This window comes from Oryctolagus cuniculus, chromosome 5 (assembly GCF_964237555.1).
Source record: "Oryctolagus cuniculus chromosome 5, mOryCun1.1, whole genome shotgun sequence".
NCBI lineage: Eukaryota > Metazoa > Chordata > Mammalia > Lagomorpha > Leporidae > Oryctolagus > Oryctolagus cuniculus.
In genome coordinates, this window is record NC_091436.1 from 29,076,090 (window position 1) to 29,094,425 (window position 18,336).

Below are 18,336 nucleotides of genomic sequence, written 5' to 3' on the forward strand. Positions count from 1 at the left end.
TGATGATAGCACAATTTTATGAATACATTAAAAACACTGAATTACATGCTTTAAAAAGGTCACTTGATAATAAATGAAATAAATTGAACCAGGAGGAGAACGGAAGGGCTGCTGCTTAGAGAACTGTGTATTGGGCCGTCTTTGCCCAGATCCTCAAAGGCTGCTGTGTTGTGACGCCACTTCCTGTGCTCTTCCTCTGGCCCACATCTTACTGCGCTTAGCTCTCCTTCTTCTGCTTTGCTTCATAACTTTAGGTGTTCCAAAATGTTGCTGAATATGTGAACTCCATTTTTGTTTCTCATTCTTCGTGTCACTTTTCAATTGATTTTTGAGGAAAAAGCATTCAGACCACCTTCTGCTGGTTTCCCAGGGGCATTAGCAGAGAGCTAGACTGGAAGTGGAGTAGCCAGGAGTTGAACCGGCATTCATATGGGATTTTGGTGTCATGCGTGGTGCCTTCATCTGCTGCATCACAACCCTGGCCCCTCAAAGAATTTTTTTATGTATTTTATATGCTATGGTCATTAACACTGGAAATGAAAACTGAGAATGTAGCAAAAAATCTTAACTTTTAAAAAAGCTATAAAAATAAATTAACTTTTAGGATGTTTTTATTTAAAAATAGTGAGAAACGTGTTGTTTTACATTTCTACAAATATCTGTATCTAAATGATCATATCTGCTTCTGCATTCAGTCTGCTGTGACATCAAACATCTTATCAGCACTGGAAAATTTCACCAACCACTTGTTAGAGAATTGATGAAAGGCGTTGATAATATTTTAGTGCTTGTATGAAAATAATTTTGACATCATAGACTCAAAAATGGTCCTGAGAACTTTCTAACCCATTTTTGTGCCACTTTAACAGATTGGCTAATTTCTTTTTTTTTTTTTCTTTTTTTTTTTTTTTTGACAGGCAGAGTGGACAGTGAGAGAGAGAGACAAAGAGAAAGGTCTTCCTTTTGCCGTTGGTTCACCCTCCAATGGCCACCGCGGCCAGCGCACTGCGGCCGGCGCACCACACGGATCCGATGGCAGGAGCCAGGTGCTTTTCCTGGTCTCCCATGGGGTGCAGGGCCCAAGTACTTGGGCCATCCTCCACTGCACTCCCTGGCCACAGCAGAGAGCTGGCCTGGAAGAGGGGCAACCGGGACAGAATCCGGCACCCCGACCGGGACTAGAACCTGGTGTGCCAGCGCCGCAAGGCGGAGGATTAGCCTGTTGAGCCACGGCGCCGGCCAGATTGGTTAATTTCTAATGAACAGAAACGTCTTGACTCACAGTTCTAAAAGACAGAAAATCCAGTGTTAATGTGTGGGCATCTGGTGAGGGCCTTCAGGCTGTATCATCCCTTGATGGAAGGCAAGAGGGTAGGTACAGGAGCAGAGAGGGAGAAAGAGAGATGGAAAGAAAAAAAAATGGGATGCCAAGCTTGCCTTTCTATAATAAACTCATTCGCACCACACCAAACCCACCTCCGTGTTAACACCATTAATCCCTTCACGAGAGCACAGCCTTCTCAGCTCAGTCACCTCTCAGAGGTCCCACTTCCAAACACTGTCACAATAGCCACCATCAAATTGCCAGAGTGACCTTAGAAAAGATCCCAGTAGTCTCCAGCCCACACTTTGAGAACTAATGATCCAGGCTGCATTTATTACACAAAAGACTCTTTCTAAATCCATACAGTTCTATCCTCAAAATTTAAGGAGTCTGCATTTCACTTTCTGACTCGCTGTGTTATGTCTTTGCCTATCTCCTTAACCAACATAAATGCAGAAGAGACACCTCTCCAGGGTGCAATTCTCATGGTGTAATCAATCCTGCTAGCAGAAGACATTTTGTCCCCTGTGCAAATCTTAAGTTAGAGATAATTTTGGCATAACAGGAACCTGAATTACCTTCAAGACCTCCCAGGAAGAAGCATCCTCTCACATTGGTTGGCTTTGCACCCTTGCCAGCTCCTGAGATAATATTCTAGAGTATACCATTTGGTATAACTCCAGGCATAGCCTCCACAAAACATTTGGAAACAGCAATGTAAAAGAAAAAGATATCAGCTGGCATTTAATATGGTTTTCTGCAATCTTTCCCCAAATATGCAGTAGCTTATACTTTTCCAGTCCTCTCCACCCCACCATGAATTCAACCACAGTCTGACCATCTCTGCTGGAAGAAGAGGAGAACCTCCCTGTTTGGGATCATAGTTCCTGGTTCATCCTACCCATGGCACCATATACTGCCCTTTGCCTTATACTTCACTCCCAGACCTTCTCTGCCTTTCGATCCTGCCTTGGTTTTTGATTAATCTCTCTCTTCTTACATAGCATGTAGTCCAAATCATCTTCCAGACCTACAACTTTTCTCAAACATATCCTATGCTGTAATGTTTTTGAGTCTACTCTATTACTATTTGCTGTTTCCCCCTCCTGGAGCCTCTTCTTCACCCAGAAATATTGGGAGGAAAAATAAACAGAACGCCTGCCTCAGAACATATTTCTTCTCTCCAAGTTCACTTTGCTCGTTGCTTCTCTTTCTAGGCAAAATAGATCTGATATAAAATACTCTGTATATCTTCTAGGCATCCTTTCAGAAAACTATAGTGAGGGAAGAGAAACCCGCATGTGCCTCAGCCCTACTGTTAGCACTGGCTGTGAGAATCCAAAGGCATAGCTAGTGCTGCTGTGTCTCAGCACCTAGGACAGCATTTTGTACATGACATTCCCTCACTGAGCGTTTGTTGACTGACTAAGTGAATGAATGGGAATTTCCCGGCATGAAAATCAGATCCAGGTCCCCAGTACAGGGTCATAGCTCTCTGGATTTTCTCTCTAGTTGCTCTACAACATCCCTATGAGTTATTCTTCCTTTCTAATTGTTAGTAAAAAACACAGCATGGATTTCTGTGGGGGAAAGGGGCTCCTTGAATGGAGTTTCATGGAGATAATACCTCTACTCCATGAAAACAAAGTTTCATGATGAGGACAGAAGTCACGTAAGTTGCAAAGGTAATTCTGGAAGGGAAAGTTATTTCTTGTGCCTCATAAATAACATACAGAAAAAAAAAACACCTAGTCCACCTCTGGTTAAAACTCTCACAGTCTAATCCTACGCCTGGGGAAATCTGACAGTTTCCTTTTCACATCTATTTTCCTCCCAACTCTTGTGGATTGCAGGTCAAAGGCTCTTCTGTGACATTTTTCTTTAAACACTATCTCTCCCCGTTTTAATTTTCCTATCAGGGCATCCTGGCCAGCCCAAGACTCAGGGGCTGATATTCCCTATGCCTGAGCTATTGTATATAAATACTTTGTTTTCATAACTCAGAGAATGTTTTACCTTGTCATAGAACATTTTAGGTGTTAAGTAGTTCAAAGTCTACCAGCACTGTCTTTTGGTCTTTTTATTTACAAAAGATAAACTAATAATGACAACTTCAATTTATAACTATCACACGTAGGTGCACCTGTGCTCGATTTTGATAATTATTATGTTTATATTCAGAAGTAATGAAATGTGGTAGAAACAGTACCAGGACCTTGAGTTAGAGACCTGAGTTTCATCTTGGGTCTATGTTAGCAGGTCTGCAAATTTAGGAATTGCAAATTTAGCACTCCTGATTCTCAACTTCCTCATTTATAAAATGAATATGATGATAATAATAACACTGTCTCACAGGAATAATGAAGGTTTGAAGGTGATTAAAAATGTGAATATGCCATATACGCTCTAATGTACCTTAGGGATACAAGATATTAATGTCTAACCTTTCTCTTAGCACTGTGGCTCCTGACCTGCTGCTGCTCCACTGGAAAAGGGTGACGTTGCTATACACAATACAATTCCACGTTCAGGTTTCCGTGTTGGGCAAAACTGCATGGGAACCTTTGCTCTGCCATTTACTTCAGTACTCTAGGCCTTCATCACACATCTAAACCATAGAGGAACTGATAATGCCTAATTCCTAAGTCTTTATGATAAATTAATAATGCTTACAAAAAGACAGTGATTTGCATATAATAATGACCAATAGAGATTTTGTTACTACATTAATTCCAAGCACACTATCTGTATATCCTCCCATTTTCTCCTACTAACAAAATACACACACACATATACACACACCCCAAAGAAGTGGGAAAAAGTTTTTCATATATCTTTAAATCCACACTGATTTATTTATTTCATCTTTTAATTATCAGTTTCAAATTTGGCACATTATTCGTTGATAAACATTACTTCCAATTCATCTTTTGATCAACTTCTACACACTAGAGGATCTGTGAGCAGTCCGTAGTCTTCAAGTTGTATGTCCCTGACTGATTAAAACGCTGTGGGTTTACAGAAATATGCTCTAAATTTTATCTGCACACTCAATAAATATAAATAAATATAAATAAATGGGATTTCACCATGATTTAACATTGAGCATGGTTTAACATTAAAATATAAACAGCAATGAGAAGCAATACCTTTCAGAAAATTTCCAAATGACTGAAACCATAACCAATTAATTTATGTTATCAAAACCCTAATACAGCTGTAGGCATGGGGAATTGATAATCAGTATTGCTTGATGACGGTTTGATGGAACAAGGTGAGATGAGAACATGGAAATTAGAGGTGATGAAATCTGACCTAGATGTCTTTCCAGGTAAGTTTTATACATCTCTAAAATTTTAAGTTCTTGATGGAAATGGCTTCCTCCTAAAGTGCTCCTGGTTAGAATTATAATTATGTGGTCAAGGTCCTGGTAAGGGATCAGTGGCCAGATGCTTAGCTGAATACATATTTTCATTATAGTACATTATGATACATACGAAACAGTCAAAAGGCAGTCTGGAGATGATAAGTAGATAATCAGATGAGTACTACATTTATGCAAACATGTTTGCTTACATGTAGTTAGAAAGGGGGATCAAGAAAAGTGTCCTGAGAGAATTTTTCCACATGCCTAATAATTGGTTAGACTAAATTTTGCTTTATTTCTTCTTTGTTCAAATCAATTGTCTATATATCAATTAGTAAGCTTCAGAACAATTTCTCTCTCTCTCTCTCTCTCTCTGTGTGTGTGTGTGTGTGTGTGTGTGTGTGTCTCTCTCTTCCTCCATCTCTTCCTCCTTCCAGACCTGGGTGTGTGTGAGAGAGTCCTATTGGGGACTTCAAACTTGCTGGAGCTTGTGGACCTGGACACATGACAGAGTCAGCCCAAGAGAAGTTGTAGGACAGTAAGTGGGAAACTAAAAGCAGAGGGGTGAGCTGAATGAAGAGCATATATGCTGTGCAAACCAGCTCCTATTCAACAGTTGAATTTCTGATGCTTAACCAGCTGTTGTTTTCTGGAGTCAAAAACATTGAATGTTGGCCAGAACTGTATCCGATTCTGAAGCAACAGAACCAAGCTCTCTCCATCTCTGTCAAAAATTTTTCATTTTGCCAAATAAGAACAGATTGAAAACGTCACCAAAACACAATATTTTCCTTTTGTCAGCCCACTTAACATAGAGATTATCTCATATAAGGCTCACGACAACATTGTGAAGTAGGGATTAATATTATCTCCATCTTACACATAAAGAAGCCAAAACCCAAAATGCCTGAATCAAATATTTCACAAGCTTCAGAACCAAGATTTGAACCTTGACAAGCCCGTTTTCACTTCATCATTGTCTGTACACCTTCCAAGAAGAAAGGGCTGAACAACAGGCACACGCACGCTTGTGTCTGGAACTCTAATTTGCATTACTTCTTATCAGGAGGAGGTGAAAGTTCCTTTTTTCTCCTCTTTTTCTCAATGTGATTGACTCACCTCCACAATAAATAAAGAGCCCTATGAAGAATCAGAGGGAAAAGCAATGCAGGTTAAGTGCAGAAGTGATGTTAACTCAAGGCTAGGAGCTGGGGGTCAGAGCTTGGCCCCCCACCTACTGTATATACTTTCAGATAACAGCGTGGATGAAGTTGGTTGGTTAAAATGACTGGCAAAATCTGGAAGATCACACCAAATCAATGGCTGATATTATAAACTGTAATACAATTTACTTATTGTAATATTCACTTGAGTAGCAAAGAAAAAAGTCAATCTGAGCCTTAGAGAAGGAGTCTTTCTATCATCAATGGAATATAAGCTGAAATTGACAGAAGTGGGTACAATTAAGAAAGGCAGAGAAAAATGAAGGTGAGAACTCAAAGCACTATCTCAGGAAAGCCTAGTGAGCATAATTAGCACCATACAAGTATGTTCACAGACAGTGAGAGGAAACCATGAACTGTACTAGAGTATTTGGGGAATTATGTTGTCTAGGAGTAGAACATTAAGTTATGAAATGTTGGTTAGAGTTGAATTAATATCAAATATACCAATTTAAAATTTTGGCTCTCTCTTTTGTAAGCCTATGTAGGCAATGAATGCTATTTAATGCAAAACAAATCGATGAGGGCAAAAACTAGAGTAGAAATCCAGTTGCAAAATACATAAAAAGACATGCGATAAGAAAGGGCTGGAATGCAGCATTGGCAATGGATAGTGGGAGAGTAAGGCAGGTGTGAATATATTTTTTTTTAAATTTGCAGAACCTTTTAGCATATCATACATGAACAGAGAAGAAATGTAAGGATTTAAAAATAACTAGAAAGCTGAAAGCCTGAATACTTGGTAAAATATAATAATGCCTTTAGCAGATCCTAGAAAAAAGGAAAAAGTGTTGGATTGGGACAAAGATGAGTAGTAGAAATGTCAATGTTGATTTTTAAAAAAAAAAAAAAGGAAAAAATTCATGTGGAATTGATGAGTCTAGTGTTGAAACTCTGGCTGCATGCCTGAGTGACAGGTTATAGATTGAGTTTCATCTTTGAGAGATAGCTTTATAAATGTAAATATTATATTTGTGTGGATTGATGAGTCCCTCAAAGACAGTCAAAAACTCTGTTTCTGACTATGATGGATTAACAGGTACCAGATTTACCATCCTATTCTACACAACTAAAAACATGAAGCAAGTATTTTTATTTATTTATTTCAAAATTTATTTACTTAATTTTGTTTTATTTAAAATACAGAGCAACAGAGAGAAGGATAGAGTTGCAGAAAGAGATCTTCCATCAGCTGGTTCTCTGCCCCTATGCCTGAAAATGCTAGGTCTGAGCCAAGTCCAAGCCAGGAGCCAAAATTCAATCCAGGTCTCCCATGTAGGTGGCAAAGACTCAAGTACATGGGCAATTCATCTGCTGCCTCCAGGATGCGCATTAGCAAGAATCTGGATTCGAAGCAGAGTAGCAGTGACTCAAGTCAGGAACTCTGATATGGGAAACAGGTACTACAAAAGACATTTCAACTACTGCACCCAACAGCTGCATCAAAACAAGAATTTTTACACAGTCAACAACACACATTTTAAAATTATGATTCCCACCCCAAAAAGGAAACATATAAAGTGAGTTCTAGAATTGCTTCCACATCACCACCTGAGGTTCAGATAGGCCAAAGTGGTTGAGGTTTCTTGGGCAGAATATCACAGAAGAGGAATGCAGAGAATATTCCAGACAACTGAAAAAGGATATTCAGCTAGGAAATCTTAAAGTTGAAGTACTGATCTGCACATGCATCACAGAAACTGTGCAGGACTGAAGAAAAAACTACTGGAAAACCCCCGGGTTAACACCACAGACAGCTCGCTAAAACTGCGACTCACTCAAGCTCACATTCCTCAAAGAGAGCGACACGGGACAGGGACCATGGGTAGAGTTCTTGGAAGGATGTCTTCTTGGGACTGGAACAATATTGTCCTTAAACTGGAGGCTGTCACATCCATCTCTCGGAAAATTTAAAAGGAAGCCCGAAAACTATCTAATTTATTCCAAGCAAATGTGCACCAGGGCAAATGTAAAACAAACTAAAAATCATGTAGCATTCATCAACATAAGATTCACAATGTTTTAGTCTCAAATCATAAATTATCAAACCTAAAAGAAAGGCTGGAAAAATATGACTCATAACTAGGAAAAAATAAAGTCAACAGAAATATATAAAAAGTAATATAGATAATAAAATTAACAGATTAGGATTTTTAAAACTTTTATTTGGATATTCCTATTTATTTGAAAGGTGGAGAAGAGATAGAGACAGAGACAGAGACAGGAGAAAGAAACAAAGATTTCCAAGTACTCATTCACTCTCCAAATGCTGGCAACAGCTGGGGCTGGGCCAGGCAGGAGCCAGGTGCCAAAACCCAAATCCAAATCCAAGTCTTCTGTGGGATGGCAAGAACCCAATGACTTTAGGCATCACCTGAAGCCTTCCAGGGTGTGCCTGTAGCAGGAAGCTAGACTCAGAAGCAGAGCCAGGACTCAACTCCAGGAAGCCCAAGGTGGGATACAGCCATCTCAAGCAGCTTCTTGACAACAGCACAAGGCACCCTCGACTAGAAATTTAAAAGAACTCACATACATGCTTCATATACTGAGGAAACTACAGAAAAGCAGGAAAGTGACAAGATGTGAAGTGGAAACGAGTTTTTTAAAAGTGAGCCAGAAGTGGCCAGTGTTGTGGTGAAGCCGGTTAAGCCACCATCTGCAGTGCTGGCATCGCATATAGAAACCAGTTCAAGTCCCAGCTGCTCCAGTTCCCAAACAGCTCCCTGCTAATGTGTCTGGGAAAGCAATAGAAGATGGCCCAGGTGTTTTGACCTCTGAACCCACGTGGGAGACCCAGAGGAGGATCCTGGCTCCTGGCTTTGACCTGGCCCAGTCCTGTCCATTGCATCCATTTGTGGAGTGAACCAGTGGATGAAAGATCTCTCTCTCCCCTCCCCTTTCTCCCCTCCCTCCTCTCTCTGTAACTCTGCCTTTAAAATAAATTAAAATATTTAAAAATAAAAAAGAGCCAAAAACTTCCTGAAAAAATACTTAAAGTCAAAGAATATGATTAAGAAGAGAATAAACACAGTAGGAAATAATTAGTAAGTTGAAGATGTGACAACAAGAACAATTTAAATGAACTGAAAAAGAATCATAAGAAACAGAACTTTAGCAATAATACGGACAAGTACATAAATGTACAGAAAATGGAGTGTCAAAAAAAGGAGATTTTGAAAAATATATTTTTTTAACTTTTATTTAATTAATATAAATTTCCAAAGCACAGTTTATGGATTACAATGGCTTCGCCCCCATAACGTCCCTCCCACCCACAACCCTCCCCTTTCCCACTCCCTCTCCCCTTCCATTCACGTCATGATTCATTTTCGATTCTCTTTATATACAGAAGATCAGTTTAGCATACATTAAGTAAAGATTTCAACAGTTTGCTCCCACACAGAAACATAAAGTGAAAAATACTGTTTGAGTACTAGTTATAGCATTAAATCTCAATGTACAGCACACTAAGGACAAAGATCCTACATGAGGAGTAAGTGCACAGTGACTCCTGTTGTTGACTTAACAAATTGACACTCTTGTTTATGGCATCAGTAATCACCCTCTAGGCTCTTGTCATGAGCTGCCAAGACTATGGAAGCCCCCTGAGTTCACTGACTCTGATCATTTTTAGACAAGGCCATGGTCAAAGTGGAAGTTCTCTCCTCCCTTCAGAGAAAGGTACCTCCTTCTTTGATGACTCGTTTTTTCCACTGGGATCTCACTCGCAGAGATCTTTCATTTAGGTTTTTTTTTTTTTTTCCCCCAGAGTGTCTTGGCTTTCCATGCCTGAAATACTCTCATGGGCATTTCAGCTGGATCCACATGCCTTAAGGGCTGATTCTGAGGCCAGAGTGCTGTTTAGGACATCTGCCATTCTATGGGTCTGCTGTGTATCTCACTTCCCATGTTGGATCATTCTCTCCCTTTTTGATTCTATCAGCTAGTATTTGCAGACACTAGTCTTGTTTATGTGATCCCTTTGGTTCTTAGTCCTATCATTATGATCAATTGTGAACAGAAATTGATCACTGGGACTAGTGAGATGGCATTGGTACATGCCACCTTGATGGGATTGAATTCGAATCCCCTGGTATGTTTCTAACTCTACCGTTTGAGGTAAGTCAGCTTGAGCATGTCCCGAATTGCACATCTCTTCCCTCTCTTATTCCCACTCTTATATTTAACAGTGATCACTTTTCAGTTAAGTTTCAGCACTTAAGAATAATTGTGTATTGATTACAGTATTCAACCAAAAGTATTAAGTAGAACAAACAAACAAACAAAATACTAAGAGGGATAACATATTAAGTTGGTCATCAACAGTCAGGGTGAGGGCTGATTAAGTCACCATTTCTCATAGTGAGAAACAGTGACTTGATCAGCTCTTGTCCTGACGGTTGATGTACAATGTAATACTTTATCCATTTTAGTATTTTTTTTGTTCTAGTATCATTGGTTGAACTCTGTAATTAACATACAATTATTCTTAGGTGTTTAAATTTTGACTGAAAAGTGATCCCAGTTAGGAATTTGGAAAACATTATGCTGAGTGAAATAAGCCAATCCCAAAGGGACAAATACCACTTGTTCTCCCTGATAGGTGACAACTAACTGAGCACCAAAAAGAAAACCTGTTAAAATGAAAAATATTTTAAGCACTAATAGCCAAAATTCTTTCAAATTTGATGAAAACTATAAACTACACAAATCTGCAAATTCAGGGTTAGTTAGAAGAAATTTTTAAGATTACCAAACCAAGTGCTATGGTTTGAATATTTGTTCTCCCAAATTCATGGAGGAGCCTTATGTTAATGGTATAAGCGATTAGAAATGCAATATAATGATTATGTTTAGAGACTGGGCTTTGAGGAAGAAATTTGTTTGCTTAGGACATTAGAGTAGAGCACTCCTGGTTGAATGCGTGTCAGTAAAGAGGAGGACAAGGTAGGTATATGCAGGCATGCACAGGCCACATCTGCTGCAGTATGATGCCAAGAACCTCATCACAGGAGGGTGAGCCAGTGGAGCGCATACAATTTTAGACTGTGAATGCCCAAAACTGTCAACCAAAGCAAACGTCTTTTCCTTATAAAGTTAGGTTTCTTCAGGTATTTTGTTATAGCCACAAAAATATGACAAAGCCTCAAGGAACTTTATAATAAAATTATTGAAAGCAGGGATAAAGAGATTATCTTTAGAGCAGCCGGAAAAGAAAAACATTATGTATAGAGAAATAAGCATGATGAAGACAGCAAACTCCTTGTCAAAAACAACACTAGCACAAAACAACGAGGTAGTAACATTGAAATAATTACAGAAAAAAAGTTGTCAATCTGGAATTCTATATCCAGCAAGCATTCAAAAGTAAAAATGAAATAAAGCTCTTTTCTGCAGGTAGAAAAAAACCGAAGATAATTTAATTTCCAGAACTATAATAAAGATATATTAAAGGAAGTTATACAGACAGAAATACAACTAATGAATTAAGTGTGGAGTTAAAATGATTCATAAAAATAATTCAAGGCCGGCTCGGTGGCTCAATAGGCTAATCCTCCACCTTGCGGCGCCGGCACCCCAGGTTCTAGTCCCAGTCGGGGCGCCGGATTCTGTCCCGGTTGCCCCTCTTCCAGGCCAGCCCTCTGCTGTGGCCAGGAAGTGCAGTGGAGGATGGCCCAAGTGCTTGGGCCCTGCACCCCATGGGAGACCAGGAGAAGCACCTGGCTCCTGGCTTTGGATCAGCGTGGTGCGCTGGCCGCAGCGCGCCAGCCACGGCGGCCATTGGAGGGTGAACCAACGGCAAAAGGAAGACCTTTCTCTCTGTCTCTCTCTCTCTCACTGTCCACTCTGCCTGTCAAAAAAAAAATTCAATAGAAAATGTAAAAACAGGCAAGAAAGAACAAATAACAAATAGAAACAAATAGCAAGATGGTTTAAATTGAAAATCATATTGATAAATAAATTTAAACAATCTAAATATTCCAATTAAATGGCAAATACATCAAAAAGGATTTAAAAAGCAAGACCCAACTATATGATGTGAATATTTTAAATATGAAGGCAAATGTAAGCTAAAATCAAAACACAGAAAATTATACACAACATAAACACTAACAAAAAGAAGATGGAATGCCTAAGACAAATATTCCAGAACAATCACCAGAAATTGAAAAATAAATATTTCATGATGATAAGAACTCAATAATCCTAAATTTGCAACAGAATTTCTAAACACACACACAAAAATGGACCAACTTTGACGAATTAGGCAAATCCACAAATTTAGTTGGAGATAACAACACTCTGTTCTCAGTACTCAACAAAATGAAGATGGGTGCAGAGAAAATGGAAGAAATGACTCCTAGAACCCTACAAGTATGGGTGCCTGCTCCCTCTGACTTAGTGACCCCTCGCTACTCCACCCTTTTTCCTACCCTGGCCACGCGGGGACATTGCTGGAACCTGTGCCCACGAGGGCTACAGGTCAGGGTTCCCCTGATTCCATATGGTCTACCCACCAGTGCTCAGAACTGCACACATGCTCAGGACTGTGCACATACTAGGAGTTTGCACAATTGCTACTCGGTCACACTTTATCCTATGCACACTCAGTCTGCTTCTAATGCAAGCACTGATTCTACTATGAAGGGCCCACGGAGACAGTGACTTGTCTTCAGCCCTGCCAAGGCACTGGCCCTTCCCACTCAAGGTCCAGACAGCGGACTAGGGGTTGTGGACCCTACATTTCACAGAGCCAGCATGACTCTGCTCCAGCACTCCCCTCAGGCAGTGACTGGGGAGCATGCCTTCCTGGTCCAGTGCCAACACTACTTTTGGGGATATAGGGTCAGGAAACAGATGGAGGTTCATGAATCCAGCTACTCTGAGGATCCAGCCCAGCCTTTCCACAATGCAAGTTCTACTCTAGCCAGTCTAGTTCCAAACATGGATAGTAACTGAGAGCCCGTGTGCCTAGCATTCCCAGAGCCAGAAGGGTCTATTTCTGGCCCCAGAACAGCTCTTGACTCTACACCCTTCCCCAGGACACAGATGAGAGACTGCACGATAGGAATCTAAGCAACTCCACTGGGCCTCAGCAGCATCATAGACTGCCCCCACACCCAACTACTGCTACCATTGACTGAAGCCAAAGAAAGTATACAGAGAATACACTTTGGTGTTCAATTGGAACTAAAGCCAAAATGACACACCAAACTGACACCCAAAGACACATCTTTAGGAAAACGACTTCAATTCTTAAAAAACAACCCTTTAAAGAGAGAAAGTTCCAACATGGGAAGCAGTCTACACAGCAGACTCATAGAACAACCAACAACCTAAACAGCACTCTGACCTCAGAACCAGCCCCCAAAGCCTGACTGAAAACACCATGGGAGCATTTCAGGCATGTAAAGCCAAGACATAGTGGCAAAAACAGTTCTGCACTAAGGATCTCTGTGAGTGAGACCCCAGTGAAAAGAAGGGGCCATCAAAGAAGGATGTACTTTCCTCTGAAGGGAGGAGAGAACTTCCACTTTGCATGTGGCCATCTAAAAACTGATGGAGTTTGTGAACTCATCAGGCTTCCATAGCATTGGCAGCTCATGACAAGAGCCTCGGGTGATCACTGACATCATAAATAAGAGTGTCAGTTGTTAAATAAACAACAGGAGTCACTGTGCACTTGCTCCCCATACTGGACTTCTGTCCTTAATGAGTTGTACTATGAGAATTAATGGTAAAACTTGTCTTCAAACTCTACTTTATATTTTGTGTGTCTGTGTGGGTGCAAATAGTTGAAATCTCTACTTTTAAGTATAGAGTTGGTCTTCTGTATATAAAATCAATTAAAAATGAATCTTAATGGAAAATGGGATGGGAGAGGGAGTGGGAGGTGGGGTAGGAGTGGGGATGGGAGGGCAGGAATGGGGGGAAGAAACACTATATCCCTAAAAGCTATACATATGAAAATTTGTATTCATTAAATAAAACCTTCAAAAAAAACCACAATCCTTTAAAAGGAAGAGAAACCACCTCCCACCCAGATGTACATAAACCAATGTTAGCATACAAGTATGAAAAATCAAGGCAATAGGGCACCCCAAAAGGAAAAATAATGCTTTAATATCAGACTACAAAAATAGAGATTGATGAAATATCTGATAAATAATTCAAATAAATAATTATAAGGATACTTAAATAAATACATAAGAATACACATAGTTAAATGAAATTAAGAAATCACTGCAACATATGAATAGAAATTGAGCAAAGAGAGTTCTTAAAAAAAGAACCAAACAGAAATATTAGAAAGCTGTACTTTGGAAATCTATATTGGCTAAATAAAAGTTAAAAAAAAGAAAAAAAAAGAAATTATGAATTAAATGAATAAAAAACACAGTTGATATCCTCAACAAACTAGATCAAGCAGAAGAAAGAATATCTGAACTTGAAGGTAGGTGTTTTGAAATATTTTAGACCAAAAATAGAGAAAGAACAACAACAACAAAAAAGGCTCTAAGAACTTTGGAACACCATTAAATGAGACAGTATTGAGTTCTGGGAATTTACAATGGAGAAGATAAGAGTAACGGCTTGGAAAACCTATTCAATAAAGTAACAACGGAAAATTTCCCAAACCTGGAGAATGATATCGATGTCCGAGTACAGGAACTGCCGTGAGATCCCAAAGAGATATAACCAGAAAAGAATGTAATCATTATAGTCAAACTCTCAAATATACAACACAAAGAAATCATCTAAAATTTGCAAGAGAAAAGTACCAGATCCCTTTGTGGGGGGCCTCACTAGATTTAAAGCAGATTTTTCAACAGAAACCTTACAGGTCAAGAGGGACTAGATTGATATAATCCAAGTTCTGAAAGAAAAACAATAACTGCCAACTCAGAATACTTTATCTTGTAAAGCTATCTTTCATAAGTGAAGTAAAGACAAATAATTTCCAAACAAGAGAAAAATTGAAGAAATTAAATAGCACCCAACAAAGCCTCACAAATGATATTTAACGGTGCTGTATATATACAAAGATAAATTCTATCATGAAAACACATGAACATATAAAATCCACTAGAAAAGGAAAAAAGAATATTCAAAACAAACAAAATTTTTAAAGAAAAATAAAAGGATCAAGCTATTACTTATAAATAAGAACTTTGAATATAAATGGAATAATTATATAATTATAAAATACAGATTAACCATATTGAACAAGAAGATATAACCATTGTAAATGTATATGCTCCTAATGCCAGAGCATTCAAATTTATAAAGCAAATATTACTATGCCTAAAGTGAGATATAAGTTCTAGTGTTATAACCTATATATTAGGGGTCTTTAACACTCCACTTTCATCAATGGATAGATCATTCAGACAAAAATCAACAAAGAAACACGAGAGTTAAATCACACTTTGGATCAAACGGACATTTACAGAATGTTCCACCCACAGTTGAACAATACACATCCTTTTCATTAGGACATAGAACATTCTTTAGGATAAAGCATATACTAGGCCACAAAACAAGTCACAAAAAATGCAATAAATAAATATCAATCAATAAAATTATATAACTTTTCTGATGAGAATAGAATAAAACTGGAAATCAACAACAAAAGACTCTAGAAATTAGACAAATACATGGAAATTAAACAACATGCTTCTGATGAAATCAAGAGAGATATTTAAAAATTCCTTGAAGCTAATGAAAACTGAAATGCAATATATCAAAACTTTTGGGATACAACAAAAGCATTTCTAAGAGGAAAATGTATGGTAGTAAGTACCTACATCACACTATCAGATTTCATGACATACTATAGAACTACTGTAACCAAAACATCTAGTGCTGACATAAAAATAGACACACAGAACAATGGAACAGACTAGAAATCCCAGAAATAAACCTGTGAATCTACAGCCAACTTGTCTTTGACAAAGTTGCTAGAAATATTTCCTGGAAAAGAGACAATATCCTTAATAACTGGTGCTGGGAAATCTATATATCCACATGTAGGAGTTTGAAATAAGACTCTTACATGGCTGGTGCCGTGGCTCAATAGGCTAATCCTCCGCCTGCGGCGCCAGCGTCCCGGGTTCTAGTCCCGGTCAGGGCGCCAGATTCTGTCCTGGTTGCCCCTCTTCCTGTCCAGCTCTCTGCTGTGGCCCAGGAGTGCAGTGGAGGATGGCCCAAGTCCTTGGGCCCTGCACCCACCCACATGGGAGACCAGGAAAAGCACCTGGCTCCTGGCTTCGGATCAGTGCGGTGCGCCAGCTGCCGCGGCCAATGGGGGATAAACCAACAGTAAAGGAAGACCTTTCTCTCTGTCTCTCTCTCTCTCACTGTCCACTCTGCCTGTCAAAAAAAAAAAAAAAAGAAAGAAAAAGAAAAAAAAAGCCCAAAAGCACAGAAAACCAAAACAAAAATGAATAAAGGAGATTATAGATAATTAGGAAGCTTCTGTGCAGCAAATGAAACAATCAACAGAGTGAAAAGACAATCAACAAAATGGGAAAAAATATTTTAAAACTATGTGTCTGAGAAGGGATTAATATACAGAGTGTATAAGGTCCTCAAAAATGGTCAACACCAAAAATAAAAAAACAAACAACTCAGTTAAGAAATGGACAAAGGATCTAAACAGACATTTTTGAAAAGAGAAAATATAAATGATCAACAAATATGTGAGAAAAATATGCAGTATCACCAACCATCAGGGAAATTTAAATCAAAACCACAATGAGGTAACACCTCACTCCAGCTGGCTATTATCAAATGACAAAAGACAAAAAATTACAAATATTGGAAAGGATGTGGAGAAAAGGAAACCCTAATATACAGTAGGTGGGAGTGCAAACTAGTACAGCTATCATGGAGCACAGGAGAGGCTTCCTCAAAAAATTGTAAACTGACCTCCCCTATGACCCAGCTATCCTATTTCCGAGTAAATACCTGAAGGAATTGAAATCAGCATATGAAAGAGTTCCTGCACTGCCATGTTTACTACAGCACTATTCACGACAGCCAAGATATGGAATTGACTGAAGGCCCAATCAATGGACGAAAGGATGAACAAAATGTAGTATATAACACAATGGTCTATTATTCAGCCATAAAAGAGAATAAAATCCTACCATTTGCAGCACAGTGATGGAACTAAAGATCATTATGTTTTTTATTTAATTTAGGTTTATTGATGCTTTGCTTCTTTGAAAGTATCAATAAAAACTAATAGAACTCTAACAAGGAGGATCAGAAAATAACGTAAGACACAAATTAGCATTGTCATAAAAGAAGGAAAAGACATCACTGAAGATCCAGCAAACATAGAAATAGTATTAAAAGAATATTATGAACCATTTCATGCCAATTAATTTGACATTTGGATGAGGACAAAATTTGTAAAAGATGCAAACTTCCAGAACTCAATCAAAGAGAAAAAAACATCAATAACTCACATATCACTCCATATATTTTTTTAAAAATTGAATTCCTGGTGCATAACTTCTTAAATTTAAAACACTGGACTCAAGTGTTTTAAGTATTTAATTTTACCAAATAATTAATAAAGAATTCATATGAATTCTGTACAAAATCTTCCAAGTTTCACTTCAAGATTTCATTTCATGTGGCCAGTAGTATTCTTATACCAATACCCTAAATTGTTAAAAAATGAAAACATTAGTCCAATCATTCTAATGAATGTGGTAAAAAATCTTTAATAAAATTTTAGCGAATTACATACAGAATCAATAAACTATGTAATTACCTCAACTGAGGCAGAAAAAGTATTTGACAAAATTCAACAACCATTCATGATTTTTTGGTTTGCTCCCCAAATGGCCTCAATGGTCAAGGCTCAGCCAGATGGAAACCAGGAGTCAGAAGCTTCTTCCAGGTCTCGCACATGGGTGCAGGGGCCCACAGACTTGGGCCATCTCCCGCTGCCTTCCCAGGCACACTAGCAGAGAGCCAGATCAGAAGTGGAGCATCTAGGACTGGAATCTGTACCCATGTTGGATGCTGGAGTCACGGGTGGCAGCTTTACCCACTATGCCACAATGCCAGCCCCAACCATTCATGATTTTAAAACCACCTGTAAACCATTACTCAACCTACTGAATGGCATCTATAAAAGAAGATTTGCAACAGGGGAAAGAAATGCTTTCTACAAATTACCAGGACAAAGGCAAAGCAGTTTGCTATTTTATCTCTTCAACATTAAGAATTAGAAGTCTCAACCAATGCAACTAAGTAAGAAAATGAAATGAAAGACCTACTGATTGGAAAGATACAAGGCTATTTATGTACACAAGGGGTATGATTGCCTTTACAGAAAATCTAACGAATATATTTTTTTCAAAAGTTCCTAGAACTAATAGTTTATTAAGGTTGTGCAATAT

General features: G+C 38.7%; 1 long non-coding RNA gene across 1 annotated transcript in view; it reads right to left on the reverse strand.

Moving 5' to 3' along the window:
- The window catches only part of LOC127492952 (uncharacterized), an 84,156-nt gene that overhangs the window by 22,138 nt on the left and 43,682 nt on the right, over positions 1–18,336 (reverse strand). The window lies entirely within an intron of this gene.